Here is an 18,788-nt window from a genome sequence, read left to right as displayed (position 1 = left end):
CAAGAGCTACAGTGCTTTTCCCTTTCACTTGAATGCGGTGATTCAGCACAAAGGTGATGTTTCTCATCCATTAAAACAGTGAGAAGTAGGCAGAATTCCTTTAAAGAGCAAAATGAATTCACAATACTAACCAGGTTGCTAGACCCTCTTTTGTCTAACATTAAAGATTCTCTTACAAACCTGGAATCTTTCTCCCATTTACCTGTAGGTGGTGATTTTGCACAAAGTTGAAGATCCTCACCCATGAAAATGCTGACAGTTGGGCTGCATTCCTTTCAAAAGCTAACTCAGTTCACCATGCTTAACAAGGTGCAAGGCCCTGTTGCTTGTAACATTAATGCTTCTCTTGCAAGAGCTGCAGTGCTTCTCCCTTTCACTTGAATGGGTGATTCAGCAGAAAGGTGATGTTGCTCATCCAGGAAAACACTCAGAGTTATGCAGTAGTCCCTTGAAGAGCAAACTGACTTCAAAATGTTAACCATGTTGCTCGACCCTCTTTTTCCTAACATTAAAGATTCTCTTAGAAACCTGCAGTTTTTCTCCCATTTACTTGTATGCGGTGATTTAGCACAATGTTGAAGATCTTCATCCATGAAAACGCTGACAGTTGGGCAGCGTTTCTTTCAAAAGCTAACTCAGTTCACCATGCTTAACAAGGTGCATTAATGCTTCTCTTACAAGAGCTACGGTGCTTCTCCCATTCACCTGAAAAGGGAGATTCAGCAGAAAGGTGATGTTGCTGATCCAGGAAACACTGAGAGCTAGGAAGTACTCTAAACAGCAAACTGAATTCACCTTCCTAACTATGTTGCTAGACCCTCTTGTTTCTAACATACAAGGATTCTCCTAAAAAACTGCAGTTTTTCTCCCATTCACTTGTATGCGGTGAGGTTGCACAAAGTTTATGTTCCTCACCCATGAAAAGGCTGAAGGTTAGGCAGCATTCCTTTCAAAAACTAACACAGTTCACCATGGTTAACAAGGTGCAAGACCATCTTGCTTGTCAAATTAATCCTTCTCTTACAAGAGCTACAGTGCTTTTCCCTTTCACTTGAAAGCGGTGATTCAGCACAAAGGTTATGTTGCTCATCCAGGGAAACGGTGAGAAGTAGGCAGAATTCCTTTAAAGAGCAAAATGAATTCACAATACTAACCAGGTTGCTTGATCCTCTTTTGTCTAACATTAAAGATTCTATTACAAACTTGCAGTTTTTCTCCCGTTTACTTGTATGTGGTGATTTTGCACAAAGTTGAAGATCCTCACCCATGAAAATGCTGACAGTTGGGCAGCATTCCTTTCAAAAGCTAACTCAGTTCAAACTGCTTAACAAGGTGCAAGGCCCTGTTCCTTGTAACATTAATGCTTCTCTTGCAAGAGTTGCAGTGCTTCTCCCTTTCACTTGAATGGGGAGATTCAGCAGAAAGGTTATGTTGCTGATCCAGGAAATCCTGAGAGCTAGGCAGTACTCCTTTAAAGAGCAAACTGAATTCACCATCCTAACCATGTTGCTAGACCCTCTTGTTTCTAACATACAAGGATTTTCTTAAAAAACTGCAGTTTTTCTCCCTTTCACTTGTATGCGGTGATTTTGCACAAAGGTTATGTTTCTCACCCATGAAATGGCTGAAGGTTAGTATGCGTTCCTTTCAAAAACTAACACAGTTCACCATGCTTAACGAGGTGCAAGACCCTCTTGCTTTTAGTATGAATGCTTCTCTTATAAGAGCTGCAGCGTTTCCCTTTCACCTGAATGGGGAGATTCAGCAGAAAGGTGATGTTGCTCATCCAGGAAACACTGAGAGGTAGGCAGTACTCCTTTAAAGAGCAAACTGAATTCACCATACTAACCATGTTGCTAGACCCTCTTGTTTCTAACATAAAAGGATTCTCCTAAAAAACTGCAGTTTTTCTCCCATTCACTTTTAGGCGGTGATGTTGCACAAAGTTTATGTTCCTCACCCAAGAAAAGGCTGAAGGTTAGGCAGCATTCCTTTCAAAAACTAACACAGTTCACCATGCTTAACAAGGTGCAAGACCGTCTTGCTTGTCAAATTAATCCTTCTCTTACAAGAGCTACAGTGCTTTTCCCTTTCACTTGAATGCGGTGATTCAGCACAAAGGTTATGTTGCTCATCCAGGGAAACGGTGAGAAGTAGGCAGAATTCCTTTAAAGAGCAAAATGAATTCACAATACTAACCAGGTTGCTAGATCCTCTTTTGTCTAACATTAAAGATTCTATTACAAACTTGCAGTTTTTCTCCCCTTTACTTGTATGTGGTGATTTTGCACAAAGTTGAAGATCCTCACCCATGAAAATGCTGACAGTTGGGCAGCATTCCTTTCAAAAGCTAACTCAGTTCAAAATGCTTAACAAGGTGCAAGGCCCTGTTCCTTGTAACATTAATGCTTCTCTTGCAAGAGTTGCAGTGCTTCTCCCTTTCACTTGAATGGGGAGATTCAGCAAAAGTTATGTTGCTGATCCAGGAAACACTGAGAGGTAGGCAGTACTCCTTTAAAGAGCAAACTGAATTCACCATACTAACCATGTTGCTAGACCCTCTTGTTTTTAACATAAAAAGATTCTCTTAAAAAACTGCAGTTTTTCTCCCATTCACTTGTATGCGGTGATTTTCCACAAAGGTTATGTTTCTCAACCATGAAAAGGCTGAAGGTTAGGCAGCGTTCCTTTCAAAAACTAACACAGTTCACCATGCTTAACAAAGTGCAAGACCCTCTTGCTTGTAACATTAATCCTTCTCTTACAAGAGCTACAGTGCTTCTCCCTTTCACTTGAATGCGGTGATTCAGCACAAAGGTGATGTTTCTCATCCAGGAAAACAGTGAGAAGTAGGCAGAATTCCTTTAAAGAGCAAAATGAATTCACAATACTAACCAGGTTGCTAGACCCTCTTTTGTCTAACATTAAAGATTCTCTTACAAACCTGGAATCTTTCTCCCATTTACCTGTAGGTGGTGATTTTGCACAAAGTTGAAGATCCTCACCCATGAAAATGCTGACAGTTGGGCTGCATTCCTTTCAAAAGCTAACTCAGTTCACCATGCTTAACAAGGTGCAAGGCCCTGTTGCTTGTAACATTAATGCTTCTCTTGCAAGAGCTGCAGTGCTTCTCCCTTTCACTTGAATGGGGTGATTCAGCAGAAAGGTGATGTTGCTCATCCAGGAAAACACTCAGAGTTATGCAGTAGTCCCTTGAAGAGGAAACTGACTTCAAAATGTTAACCCTGTTGCTCGACCCTCTTTTTCCTAACATTAAAGATTCTCTTAGAAACCTGCAGTTTTTCTCCCATTTACTTGTATGCGGTGATTTAGCACAATGTTGAAGATCTTCATCCATGAAAACGCTGACAGTTGGGCAGCGTTTCTTTCAAAAGCTAACTCAGTTCACCATGCTTAACAAGGTGCATTAATGCTTCTCTTACAAGAGCTACGGTGCTTCTCCCATTCACCTGAAAAGGGAGATTCAGCAGAAAGGTGATGTTGCTGATCCAGGAAACACTGAGGGCTAGGCAGTATTCCTTTAAAGAGGAAACTGAATTCACCATACTAACCATGTTGCTAGACCCTCTTGTTTCTAACATACAAGGATTTTCTTAAAAAACTGCACTTTTTCTCCCTTTCACTTGTATGCGGTGATTTTGCACAAAGGTTATGTTTCTCAACCATGAAAAGGCTGAAGGTTAGGCAGCGTTCCTTTCAAAAACTAACACAGTTCACCATGCTTAACAAAGTGCACGACCCTCTTGCTTGTAAAATTAATCCTTCTCTTACAAGAGCTACAGTGCTTCTCCCTTTCACTTGAATGCGGTGATTCAGCACAAAGGTGATGTTTCTCTTCCAGGAAAACAGTGAGAAGTAGGCAGAATTCCTTTAAAGAGCAAAATGAATTCACAATACGAACCAGGTTGCTAGACCCTCTTTTGTCTACAATTAAAGACTCTATTACAAATTTGCAGTTATTCTCCCATTTACTTGTATGTGGTGATTTTGCACAAAGTTGAAGATCCTCACCCATGAAAATGCTGACAGTTGGGCAGCATTCCTTTCAAAAGCTAACTCAGTTCAAAATGCTTAAGAAGGTGCAAGGCCCTGTTCCTTGTAACATTAATGTTTCTCTTGCAAGAGTTGCAGTGCTTCTCCCTTTCACTTGAATGGGGAGATTCAGCAGAAAGGTTATGTTGTTGATCCAGGAAACCCTGAGAGCTAGGCACTACTCCTTTAAAGAGCAAACTGAATTCACCATACTAACCATGTTGCTAGACCCTCCTCTTTCTAACATACAAGGATTCTCTTAAAAAACTGCAGTTTTTCTCCCATTCACTTGTATGCGGTGATGTTGAACAATGTTTATGTTCCTCACATATGAAAAGGCTGAAGGTTAGGCTGCGTTCCTTTCAAAAACTAACACAGTTCACCATGCTTAACGAGGTGCAAGACCCTCTTGCTTTTAGTATTAATGCTTCTCTTATAAGAGCTGCAGTGTTTCCCTTTCACTTGAATGGGGAGATTCAGCAGAAAGGTGATGTTGCTGATCCAGGAAACACTGAGAGGTAGGCAGTACTCCTTTAAAGAGCAAACTGAATTCACCATACTAACCATGCTGCTAGACCCTCTTGTTTCTAACATAAAACGATTCTCTTAAAAAACTGCAGTTTTTCTCCCATTCACTTGTATGCGGTGATTTTCCCCAAAAGTTATGTTTCTCAACCATGAAAAGGCTGAAGGTTAGGCAGCGTTCCTTTCAAAAACTAACACAGTTCACCATGCTTAACAAAGTGCAAGACCCTCTTGCTTGTAACATTAATCCTTCTCTTACAAGAGCTACAGTGCTTCTCCCTTTCACTTGAATGCGGTGATTCAGCACAAAGGTGATGTTTCTCATCCAGGAAAACAGTGAGAAGTAGACAGAATTCCTTTAAAGAGCAAAATGAATTCACAATACTAACCAGGTTGCTAGACCCTCTTTTGTCTAACATTAAAGATTCTCTTACAAACCTGGAATCTTTCTCCCATTTACCTGTAGGTGGTGATTTTGCACAAAGTTGAAGATCCTCACCCATGAAAATGCTGACAGTTGGGCTGCATTCCTTTCAAAAGCTAACTCAGTTCACCATGCTTAACAAGGTGCAAGGCCCTGTTGCTTGTAACATTAATGCTTCTCTTGCAAGAGCTGCAGTGCTTCTCCCTTTCACTTGAATGGGGTGATTCAGCAGAAAGGTGATGTTGCTCATCCAGGAAAACACTCAGAGTTATGCAGTAGTCCCTTGAAGAGCAAACTGACTTCAAAATGTTAACCATGTTGCTCGACCCTCTTTTTCCTAACATTAAAGATTCTCTTAGAAACCTGCAGTTTTTCTCCCTTTTACTTGTATGCGGTGATTTAGCACAATGTTGAAGATCTTCATCCATGAAAACGCTGACAGTTGGGCAGCGTTTCTTTCAAAAGCTAACTCAGTTCACCATGCTTAACAAGGTGCATTAATGCTTCTCTTACAAGAGCTACGGTGCTTCTCCCATTCACCTGAAAAGGGAGATTCAGCAGAAAGGTGATGTTGCTGATCCAGGAAACACTGAGAGCTAGGAAGTACTCTAAACAGCAAACTGAATTCACCATACTAACCATGTTGCTAGACCCTCTTGTTTCTAACATAAAAGGATTCTCCTAAAAAACTGCAGTTTTTCTCCCATTCACTTTTAGGCGGTGATGTTGCACAAAGTTTATGTTCCTCACCCATGAAAAGGATGAAGGTTAGGCAGCATTCCTTTCAAAAACTAACACAGTTCACCATGCTTAACAAGGTGCAAGACCGTCTTGCTTGTAAAATTAATCCTTCTCTTACAAGAGCTACAGTGCTTTTCCCTTTCACTTGAAAGCGGTGATTCAGCACAAAGGTTATGTTGCTCATCCAGGGAAACGGTGAGAAGTAGGCAGAATTCCTTTAAAGAGCAAAGTGAATTCACAATACTAACCAGGTTGCTAGATCCTCTTTTGTGTAACATTAAAGATTCTATTACAAACTTGCAGTTTTTCTCCCGTTTACTTGTATGTGGTGATTTTGCACAAAGTTGAAGATCCTCACCCATGAAAATGCTGACAGTTGGGCAGCATTCCTTTCAAAAGCTAACTCAGTTCACCATGCTTAACAAGGTGCAAGGCCCTCTTACTTGAAACAGTAATGCTTCTCTTACATGATCTGCAGTGCTTCTCCCATTCACTTGAAAGGGGAGATTCAGCAGAAAGGTGATGTTGCTGATCCAGGAAACACTGAGAGCTAGGCAGTACCCCTTTAAAGAGCAAACTGAATTCACCATCCTAACCATGTTGCTAGACCCTCTTGTTTCTAACATAAAACGATTCTCTTAAAAAACTGCAGTTTTTCTCCCTTTCACTTGTATGCGGTGATGTTGCACAAAGTTTATGTTCCTCACCCATGAAAAGGCTGAAGGTTAGGCAGCATTCCTTTCAAAATCTAACACAGTTCACCATGCTTAACAAGGTGCAAGACCGTCTTGCTTGTCAAATTAATCCTTCTCTTACAAGAGCTACAGTGCTTTTCCCTTTCACTTGAGAGCGGTGATTCAGCACAAAGGTTATGTTGCTCATCCAGGGAAACGGTGAGAAGTAGGCAGAATTCCTTTAAAGAGCAAAATGAATTCCCAATACTAACCAGGTTGCTAGATTCTCTTTTGTCTAACATTAAAGATTCTATTACAAACTTGCAGTTTTTCTCCCGTTTACTTGTATGTGGTGATTTTGCACAAAGTTGAAGATCCTCACCCATGAAAATGCTGACAGTTGGGCAGCATTCCTTTCAAAAGCTAACTCAGTTCAAACTGCTTAACAAGGTGCAAGGCCCTGTTACTTGTAACATTAATGCTTCTCTTGCAAGAGTTGCAGTGCTTCTCCCTTTCACTTGAATGGGGAGATTCAGCAGAAAGGTTATGTTGCTGATCCAGGAAACCCTGAGAGCTAGGCAGTACTCCTTTAAAGAGCAAACTGAATTCACCATACTAACCATGTTGCTAGATCCTCTTGTTTTTAACATAAAAAGATTCTCTTAAAAAACTGCAGTTTTTCTCCCATTCACTTGTATGCGGTGATTTTCCACAAAAGTTATGTTTCTCAACCATGAAAAGGCTGAAGGTTAGGCAGCGTTCCTTTCAAAAACTAACACAGTTCACCATGCTTAACAAAGTGCAAGACCCTCTTGCTTGTAACATTAATCCTTCTCTTACAAGAGCTACAGTGCTTCTCCCTTTCACTTGAATGCGGTGATTCAGCACAAAGGTGATGTTTCTCATCCAGGAAAACAGTGAGAAGTAGGCAGAATTCCTTTAAAGAGCAAAATGAATTCACAATACTAACCAGGTTGCTAGACCCTCTTTTGTCTAACATTAAAGATTCTCTTACAAACCTGGAATCTTTCTCCCATTTACCTATAGGTGGTGATTTTGCACAAAGTTGAAGATCCTCACCCATGAAAATGCTGACAGTTGGGCTGCATTCCTTTCAAAAGCTAACTCAGTTCACCATGCTTAACAAGGTGCAAGGCCCTGTTGCTTGTAACATTAATGCTTCTCTTGCAAGAGCTGCAGTGCTTCTCCCTTTCACTTGAATGGGGAGATTCAGCAGAAAGGTTATGTTGCTGATCCAGGAAACCCTGAGAGCTAGGCAGTACTCCTTTAAAGAGCAAACTGAATTCACCATACTAACCATGTTGCTAGACCCTCTTGTTTCTAACATAAAACGATTCTCTTAAAAAACTGCAGTTTTTCTCCCATTCACTTGTATGCGGTGATGTTGCACAAAGTTTATGTTCCTCACCCATGAAAAGGCTGAAGGTTAGGCAGCATTCCTTTCAAAATCTAACACAGTTCACCATGCTTAACAAGGTGCAAGACCGTCTTGCTTGTCAAATTAATCCTTCTCTTACAAGAGCTACAGTGCTTTTCCCTTTCACTTGAATGCGGTGATTCAGCACAAAGGTGATGTTTCTCATCCATTAAAACAGTGAGAAGTAGGCAGAATTCCTTTAAAGAGCAAAATGAATTCACAATACTAACCAGGTTGCTAGACCCTCTTTTGTCTAACATTAAAGATTCTCTTACAAACCTGGAATCTTTCTCCCATTTACCTGTAGGTGGTGATTTTGCACAAAGTTGAAGATCCTCACCCATGAAAATGCTGACAGTTGGGCTGCATTCCTTTCAAAAGCTAACTCAGTTCACCATGCTTAACAAGGTGCAAGGCCCTGTTGCTTGTAACATTAATGCTTCTCTTGCAAGAGCTGCAGTGCTTCTCCCTTTCACTTGAATGGGGTGATTCAACAGAAAGGTGATGTTGCTCATCCAGGAAAACACTCAGAGTTATGCAGTAGTCCCTTGAAGAGCAAACTGACTTCAAAATGTTAACCATGTTGCTCGACCCTCTTTTTCCTAACATTAAAGATTCTCTTAGAAACCTGCAGTTTTTCTCCCATTTACTTGTATGCGGTGATTTAGCACAATGTTGAAGATCTTCATCCATGAAAACGCTGACAGTTGGGCAGCGTTTCTTTCAAAAGCTAACTCAGTTCACCATGCTTAACAAGGTGCATTAATGCTTCTCTTACAAGAGCTACGGTGCTTCTCCCATTCACCTGAAAAGGGAGATTCAGCAGAAAGGTGATGTTGCTGATCCAGGAAACACTGAGCTAGGAAGTACTCTAAACAGCAAACTGAATTCACCATCCTAACTATGTTGCTAGACCCTCTTGTTTCTAACATACAAGGATTCTCCTAAAAAACTGCAGTTTTTCTCCCATTCACTTGTATGCGGTGAGGTTGCACAAAGTTTATGTTCCTCACCCATGAAAAGGCTGAAGGTTAGGCAGCATTCCTTTCAAAAACTAACACAGTTCACCATGGTAAACAAGGTGCAAGACCGTCTTGCTTGTCAAATTAATCCTTCTCTTACAAGAGCTACAGTGCTTTTCCCTTTCACTTGAAAGCGGTGATTCAGCACAAAGGTTATGTTGCTCATCCAGGGAAACGGTGAGAAGTAGGCAGAATTCCTTTAAAGAGCAAAATGAATTCACAATACTAACCAGGTTGCTTGATCCTCTTTTGTCTAACATTAAAGATTCTATTACAAACTTGCAGTTTTTCTCCCGTTTACTTGTATGTGTTGATTTTGCACAAAGTTGAAGATCCTCACCCATGAAAATGCTGACAGTTGGGCAGCATTCCTTTCAAAAGCTAACTCAGTTCAAACTGCTTAACAAGGTGCAAGGCCCTGTTCCTTGTAACATTAATGCTTCTCTTGCAAGAGTTGCAGTGCTTCTCCCTTTCACTTGAATGGGGAGATTCAGCAGAAAGGTTATGTTGCTGATCCAGGAAACCCTGAGAGCTAGGCAGTACTCCTTTAAAGAGCAAACTGAATTCACCATCCTAACCATGTTGCTAGACCCTCTTGTTTCTAACATACAAGGATTTTCTTAAAAAACTGCAGTTTTTCTCCCTTTCACTTGTATGCAGTGATTTTGCACAAAGGTTATGTTTCTCACCCATGAAATGGCTGAAGGTTAGTATGCGTTCCTTTCAAAAACTAACACAGTTCACCATGCTTAACGAGGTGCAAGACCCTCTTGCTTTTAGTATGAATGCTTCTCTTATAAGAGCTGCAGCGTTTCCCTTTCACTTGAATGGGGAGATTCAGCAGAAAGGTGATGTTGCTGATCCAGGAAACACTGAGAGGTAGGCAGTACTCCTTTAAAGAGCAAACTGAATTCACCATACTAACCATGCTGCTAGACCCTCTTGTTTCTAACATAAAACGATTCTCTTAAAAAACTGCAGTTTTTCTCCCATTCTCTTGTATGCGGTGATTTTCCACAAAAGTTATGTTTCTCAACCATAAAAAGGCTGAAGGTTAGGCAGCGTTCCTTTCAAAAACTAACACAGTTCACCATGCTTAACAAAGTGCAAGACCCTCTTGCTTGTAACATTAATCCTTCTCTTACAAGAGCTACAGTGCTTCTCCCTTTCACTTGAATTCGGTGATTCAGCACAAAGGTGATGTTTCTCATCCAGGAAAACAGTGAGAAGTAGGCAGAATTCCTTTAAAGAGCAAAATGAATTCACAATACTAACCAGGTTGCTAGACCCTCTTTTGTCTAACATTAAAGATTCTCTTACAAACCTGGAATCTTTCTCCCATTTACCTGTAGGTGGTGATTTTGCACAAAGTTGAAGATCCTCACCCATGAAAATGCTGACAGTTGGGCTGCATTCCTTTCAAAAGCTAACTCAGTTCACCATGCTTAACAAGGTGCAAGGCCCTGTTGCTTGTAACATTAATGCTTCTCTTGCAAGAGCTGCAGTGCTTCTCCCTTTCACTTGAATGGGGTGATTCAGCAGAAAGGTGATGTTGCTCATCCAGGAAAACACTCAGAGTTATGCAGTAGTCCGTTGAAGAGCAAACTGACTTCAAAATGTTAACCATGTTGTTCGAACCTCTTTTTCCTAACATTAAAGATTCTCTTAGAAACCTGCAGTTTTTCTCCCATTTACTTGTATCCGGTGATTTAGCACAATGTTGAAGATCTTCATCCATGAAAACGCTGACAGTTGGGCAGCGTTTCTTTCAAAAGCTAACTCAGTTCACCATGCTTAACAAGGTGCATTAATGCTTCTCTTACAAGAGCTACGGTGCTTCTCCCATTCACCTGAAAAGGGAGATTCAGCAGAAAGGTGATGTTGCTGATCCAGGAAACACTGAGAGCTAGGAAGTACTCTAAACAGCAAACTGAATTCACCATACTAACCATGTTGCTAGACCCTCTTGTTTCTAACATAAAAGGATTCTCCTAAAAAACTGCAGTTTTTCTTCCATTCACTTTTAGGCGGTGATGTTGCACAAAGTTTATGTTCCTCACCCATGAAAAGGCTGAAGGTTAGGCAGCATTCCTTTCAAAAACTAACACAGTTCACCATGCTTAACAAGGTGCAAGACCGTCTTGCTTGTCAAATTAATCCTTCTCTTACAAGAGCTACAGTGCTTTTCCCTTTCACTTGAATGCGGTGATTCAGCACAAAGGTTATGTTGCTCATCCAGGGAAACGGTGAGAAGTAGGCAGAATTCCTTTAAAGAGCAAAATGAATTCACAATACTAACCAGGTTGCTAGATCCTCTTTTGTGTAACATTAAAGATTCTATTACAAACTTGCAGTTTTTCTCCCCTTTACTTGTATGTGGTGATTTTGCACAAAGTTGAAGATCCTCACCCATGAAAATGCTGACAGTTGGGCAGCATTCCTTTCAAAAGCTAACTCAGTTCACCATGCTTAACAAGGTGCAAGGCCCTCTTACTTGAAACAGTAATGCTTCTCTTACATGAGCTGCAGTGCTTCTCCCATTCACTTGAAAGGGGAGATTCAGCAGAAAGTTGATGTTGCTGATCCAGGAAACACTGAGAGCTAGGCAGTACCCCTTTAAAGAGCAAACTGAATTCACCATCCTAACCATGTTGCTAGACCCTCTTGTTTCTAACATAAAACGATTCTCTTAAAAAACTGCAGTTTTTCTCCCATTCACTTGTATGCGGTGATGTTGCACAAAGTTTATGTTCCTCACCCATGAAAAGGCTGAAGGTTAGGCAGCATTCCTTTCAAAATCTAACACAGTTCACCATGCTTAACAAGGTGCAAGACCGTCTTGCTTGTCAAATTAATCCTTCTCTTACAAGAGCTACAGTGCTTTTCCCTTTCACTTGAAATCGGTGATTCAGCACAAAGGTTATGTTGCTCATCCAGGGAAACGGTGAGAAGTAGGCAGAATTCCTTTAAAGAGCAAAATGAATTCCCAATACTAACCAGGTTGCTAGATTCTCTTTTGTCTAACATTAAAGATTCTATTACAAACTTGCAGTTTTTCTCCCGTTTACTTGTATGTGGTGATTTTGCACAAAGTTGAAGATCCTCACCCATGAAAATGCTGACAGTTGGGCAGCATTCCTTTCAAAAGCTAACTCAGTTCAAACTGCTTAACAAGGTGCAAGGCCCTGTTCCTTGTAACATTAATGCTTCTCTTGCAAGAGTTGCAGTGCTTCTCCCTTTCACTTGAATGGGGAGATTCAGCAGAAAGGTTATGTTGCTGATCCAGGAAACCCTGAGAGCTAGGGAGTACTCCATTAAAGAGCAAACTGAATTCACCATCCTAACCATGTTGCTAGACCCTCTTGTTTCTAACATACAAGGATTTTCTTAAAAAACTGCAGTTTTTCTCCCTTTCACTTGTATGCGGTGATTTTGCACAAAGGTTATGTTTCTCACCCATGAAATGGCTGAAGGTTAGTATGCGTTCCTTTCAAAAACTAACACAGTTCACCATGCTTAACGAGGTGCAAGACCCTCTTGCTTTTAGTATGAATGCTTCTCTTATAAGAGCTGCAGCGTTTCCCTTTCACTTGAATGGGGAGATTCAGCAGAAAGGTGATGTTGCTCATCCAGGAAACACTGAGAGGTAGGCAGTACTCCTTTAAAGAGCAAACTGAATTCACCATACTAACCATGTTGCTAGACCCTCTTGTTTCTAACATAAAAGGATTCTCCTAAAAAACTGCAGTTTTTCTCCCATTCACTTTTAGGCGGTGATGTTGCACAAAGTTTATGTTCCTCACCCAAGAAAAGGCTGAAGGTTAGGCAGCATTCCTTTCAAAAACTAACACAGTTCACCATGCTTAACAAGGTGCAAGACCGTCTTGCTTGTCAAATTAATCCTTCTCTTACAAGAGCTACAGTGCTTTTCCCTTTCACTTGAATGCGGTGATTCAGCACAAAGGTGATGTTTCTCATCCAGGAAAACAGTGAGAAGTAGGCAGAATTCCTTTAAAGAGCAAAATGAATTCACAATACTAACCAGGTTGCTAGACCCTCTTTTGTCTAACATTAAAGATTCTCTTACAAACCTGGAATCTTTCTCCCATTTACCTGTAGGTGGTGATTTTGCACAAAGTTGAAGATCCTCACCCATGAAAATGCTGACAGTTGGGCTGCATTCCTTTCAAAAGCTAACTCAGTTCACCATGCTTAACAAGGTGCAAGGCCCTGTTGCTTGTAACATTAATGCTTCTCTTGCAAGAGCTGCAGTGCTTCTCCCTTTCACTTGAATGGGGTGATTCAGCAGAAAGGTGATGTTGCTCATCCAGGAAAACACTCAGAGTTATGCAGTAGTCCCTTGAAGAGGAAACTGACTTCAAAATGTTAACCCTGTTGCTCGACCCTCTTTTTCCTAACATTAAAGATTCTCTTAGAAACCTGCAGTTTTTCTCCCATTTACTTGTATGCGGTGATTTAGCACAATGTTGAAGATCTTCATCCATGAAAACGCTGACAGTTGGGCAGCGTTTCTTTCAAAAGCTAACTCAGTTCACCATGCTTAACAAGGTGCATTAATGCTTCTCTTACAAGAGCTACGGTGCTTCTCCCGTTCACCTGAAAAGGGAGATTCAGCAGAAAGGTGAAGTTGCTGATCCAGGAAACACTGAGGGCTAGGCAGTATTCCTTTAAAGAGGAAACTAATTCACCATACTAACCATGTTGCTAGACCCTCTTGTTTCTAACATACAAGGATTTTCTTAAAAAACTGCAGTTTTTCTCCCTTTCACTTGTATGCGGTGATTTTGCACAAAGGTTATGTTTCTCAACCATGAAAAGGCTGAAGGTTAGGCAGCGTTCCTTTCAAAAACTAACACAGTTCACCATGCTTAACAAAGTGCACGACCCTCTTGCTTGTAAAATTAATCCTTCTCTTACAAGAGCTACAGTGCTTCTCCCTTTCACTTGAATGCGGTGATTCAGCACAAAGGTGATGTTTCTCTTCCAGGAAAACAGTGAGAAGTAGGCAGAATTCCTTTAAAGAGCAAAATGAATTCACAATACGAACCAGGTTGCTAGACCCTCTTTTGTCTACAATTAAAGACTCTATTACAAATTTGCAGTTATTCTCCCATTTACTTGTATGTGGTGATTTTGCACAAAGTTGAAGATCCTCACCCATGAAAATGCTGACAGTTGGGCAGCATTCCTTTCAAAAGCTAACTCAGTTCAAAATGCTTAAGAAGGTGCAAGGCCCTGTTCCTTGTAACATTAATGTTTCTCTTGCAAGAGTTGCAGTGCTTCTCCCTTTCACTTGAATGGGGAGATTCAGCAGAAAGGTTATGTTGTTGATCCAGGAAACCCTGAGAGCTAGGCACTACTCCTTTAAAGAGCAAACTGAATTCACCATACTAACCATGTTGCTAGACCCTCCTCTTTCTAACATACAAGGATTCTCTTAAAAAACTGCAGTTTTTCTCCCATTCACTTGTATGCGGTGATGTTGAACAATGTTTATGTTCCTCACATATGAAAAGGCTGAAGGTTAGGCTGCGTTCCTTTCAAAAACTAACACAGTTCACCATGCTTAACGAGGTGCAAGACCCTCTTGCTTTTAGTATTAATGCTTCTCTTATAAGAGCTGCAGTGTTTCCCTTTCACTTGAATGGGGAGATTCAGCAGAAAGGTGATGTTGCTGATCCAGGAAACACTGAGAGGTAGGCAGTACTCCTTTAAAGAGCAAACTGAATTCACCATACTAACCATGCTGCTAGACCCTCTTGTTTCTAACATAAAACGATTCTCTTAAAAAACTGCAGTTTTTCTCCCATTCACTTGTATGCGGTGATTTTCCACAAAAGTTATGTTTCTCAACCATGAAAAGGCTGAAGGTTAGGCAGCGTTCCTTTCAAAAACTAACACAGTTCACCATGCTTAACAAAGTGCAAGACCCTCTTGCTTGTAACATTAATCCTTCTCTTACAAGAGCTACAGTGCTTCTCCCTTTCACTTGAATGCGGTGATTCAGCACAAAGGTGATGTTTCTCATCCAGGAAAACAGTGAAAATTAGACAGAATTCCTTTAAAGAGCAAAATGAATTCACAATACTAACCAGGTTGCTAGACCCTCTTTTGTCTAACATTAAAGATTCTCTTACAAACCTGGAATCTTTCTCCCATTTACCTGTAGGTGGTGATTTTGCACAAAGTTGAAGATCCTCACCCATGAAAATGCTGACAGTTGGGCTGCATTCCTTTCAAAAGCTAACTCAGTTCACCATGCTTAACAAGGTGCAAGGCCCTGTTGCTTGTAACATTAATGCTTCTCTTGCAAGAGCTGCAGTGCTTCTCCCTTTCCCTTGAATGGGGTGATTCAGCAGAAAGGTGATGTTGCTCATCCAGGAAAACACTCAGAGTTATGCAGTAGTCCCTTGAAGAGCAAACTGACTTCAAAATGTTAACCATGTTGCTCGACCCTCTTTTTCCTAACATTAAAGATTCTCTTAGAAACCTGCAGTTTTTCTCCCTTTTACTTGTATGCGGTGATTTAGCACAATGTTGAAGATCTTCATCCATGAAAACGCTGACAGTTGGGCAGCGTTTCTTTCAAAAGCTAACTCAGTTCACCATGCTTAACAAGGTGCATTAATGCTTCTCTTACAAGAGCTACGGTGCTTCTCCCATTCACCTGAAAAGGGAGATTCAGCAGAAAGGTGATGTTGCTGATCCAGGAAACACTGAGAGCTAGGAAGTACTCTAAACAGCAAACTGAATTCACCATACTAACCATGTTGCTAGACCCTCTTGTTTCTAACATAAAAGGATTCTCCTAAAAAACTGCAGTTTTTCTCCCATTCACTTTTAGGCGGTGATGTTGCACAAAGTTTATGTTCCTCACCCATGAAAAGGATGAAGGTTAGGCAGAATTCCTTTCAAAAACTAACACAGTTCACCATGCTTAACAAGGTGCAAGACCGTCTTGCTTGTCAAATTAATCCTTCTCTTACAAGAGCTACAGTGCTTTTCCCTTTCACTTGAAAGCGGTGATTCAGCACAAAGGTTATGTTGCTCATCCAGGGAAACGGTGAGAAGTAGGCAGAATTCCTTTAAAGAGCAAAATGAATTCACAATACTAACCAGGTTGCTAGATCCTCTTTTGTGTAACATTAAAGATTCTATTACAAACTTGCAGTTTTTCTCCCGTTTACTTGTATGTGGTGATTTTGCACAAAGTTGAAGATCCTCACCCATGAAAATGCTGACAGTTGGGCAGCATTCCTTTCAAAAGCTAACTCAGTTCACCATGCTTAACAAGGTGCAAGGCCCTCTTACTTGAAACAGTAATGCTTCTCTTACATGAGCTGCAGTGCTTCTCCCATTCACTTGAAAGGGGAGATTCAGCAGAAAGGTGATGTTGCTGATCCAGGAAACACTGAGAGCTAGGCAGTACCCCTTTAAAGAGCAAACTGAATTCACCATCCTAACCATGTTGCTAGACCCTCTTGTTTCTAACATAAAACGATTCTCTTAAAAAACTGCAGTTTTTCTCCCATTCACTTGTATGCGGTGATGTTGCACAAAGTTTATGTTCCTCACCCATGAAAAGGCTGAAGGTTAGGCAGCATTCCTTTCAAAATCTAACACAGTTCACCATGCTTAACAAGGTGCAAGACCGTCTTGCTTGTCAAATTAATCCTTCTCTTACAAGAGCTACAGTGCTTTTCCCTTTCACTTGAAAGCGGTGATTCAGCACAAAGGTTATGTTGCTCATCCAGGGAAACGGTGAGAAGTAGGCAGAATTCCTTTAAAGAGCAACATGAATTCCCAATACTAACCAGGTTGCTAGATTCTCTTTTGTCTAACATTAAAGATTCTATTACAAACTTGCAGTTTTTCTCCCGTTTACTTGTATGTGGTGATTTTGCACAAAGTTGAAGATCCTCACCCATGAAAATGCTGACAGTTGGGCAGCATTCCTTTCAAAAGCTAACTCAGTTCAAACTGCTTAACAAGGTGCAAGGCCCTGTTACTTGTAACATTAATGCTTCTCTTGCAAGAGTTGCAGTGCTTCTCCCTTTCACTTGAATGGGGAGATTCAGCAGAAAGGTTATGTTGCTGATCCAGGAAACCCTGAGAGCTAGGCAGTACTCCTTTAAAGAGCAAACTGAATTCACCATACTAACCATGTTGCTAGATCCTCTTGTTTTTAACATAAAAAGATTCTCTTAAAAAACTGCAGTTTTTCTCCCATTCACTTGTATGCGGTGATTTTCCACAAAAGTTATGTTTCTCAACCATGAAAAGGCTGAAGGTTAGGCAGCGTTCCTTTCAAAAACTAACACAGTTCACCATGCTTAACAAAGTGCAAGACCCTCTTGCTTGTAACATTAATCCTTCTCTTACAAGAGCTACAGTGCTTCTCCCTTTCACTTGAATTCGGTGATTCAGCACAAAGGTGATGTTTCTCATCCAGGAAAACAGTGAGAAGTAGGCAGAATTCCTTTAAAGAGCAAAATGAATTCACAATACTAACCAGGTTGCTAGACCCTCTTTTGTCTAACATTAAAGATTCTCTTACAAACCTGGAATCTTTCTCCCATTTACCTGTAGGTGGTGATTTTGCACAAAGTTGAAGATCCTCACCCATGAAAATGCTGACAGTTGGGCTGCATTCCTTTCAAAAGCTAACTCAGTTCACCATGCTTAACAAGGTGCAAGGCCCTGTTGCTTGTAACATTAATGCTTCTCTTGCAAGAGCTGCAGTGCTTCTCCGTTTCACTTGAATGGGGAGATTCAGCAGAAAGGTTATGTTGCTGATCCAGGAAACCCTGAGAGCTAGGCAGTACTCCTTTAAAGAGCAAACTGAATTCACCATACTAACCATGTTGCTAGACCCTCTTGTTTCTAACATAAAACGATTCTCTTAAAAAACTGCAGTTTTTCTCCCATTCACTTGTATGCGGTGATGTTGCACAAAGTTTATGTTCCTCACCCATGAAAAGGCTGAAGGTTAGGCAGCATTCCTTTCAAAATCTAACACAGTTCACCATGCTTAACAAGGTGCAAGACCGTCTTGCTTGTCAAATTAATCCTTCTCTTACAAGAGCTACAGTGCTTTTCCCTTTCACTTGAATGCGGTGATTCAGCACAAAGGTGATGTTTCTCATCCATTAAAACAGTGAGAAGTAGGCAGAATTCCTTTAAAGAGCAAAATGAATTCACAATACTAACCAGGTTGCTAGATCCTCTTTTGTGTAACATTAAAGATTCTATTACAAACTTGCAGTTTTTCTCCCGTTTACTTGTATGTGGTGATTTTGCACAAAGTTGAAGATCCTCACCCATGAAAATGCTGACAGTTGGGCAGCATTCCTTTCAAAAGCTAACTCAGTTCACCATGCTTAACAAGGTGCAAGGCCCTCTTACTTGAAACAGTAATGCTTCTCTTACATGAGCTGCAGTGCTTCTCCCATTCACTTGAAAGGGGAGATTCAGCAGAAAGGTGATGTTGCTGATCCAGGAAACACTGAGAGCTAGGCAGTACCCCTTTAAAGAGCAAACTGAATTCACCATCCTAACCATGTTGCTAGACCCTCTTGTTTCTAACATAAAACGATTCTCTTAAAAAACTGCAGTTTTTCTCCCATTCACTTGTATGCGGTGATGTTGCACAAAGTTTATGTTCCTCACCCATGAAAAGGCTGAAGGTTAGGCAGCATTCCTTTCAAAATCTAACACAGTTCACCATGCTTAACAAGGTGCAAGACCGTCTTGCTTGTCAAATTAATCCTTCTCTTACAAGAGCTACAGTGCTTTTCCCTTTCACTTGAAAGCGGTGATTCAGCACAAAGGTTATGTTGCTCATCCAGGGAAACGGTGAGAAGTAGGCAGAATTCCTTTAAAGAGCAACA

The sequence above is a fragment of the Castor canadensis genome, chromosome 7 (genome assembly GCF_047511655.1).
Source record: "Castor canadensis chromosome 7, mCasCan1.hap1v2, whole genome shotgun sequence".
Classification (NCBI taxonomy): Eukaryota; Metazoa; Chordata; class Mammalia; order Rodentia; family Castoridae; genus Castor; species Castor canadensis.
This window is presented reverse-complemented; position numbering follows the sequence as displayed.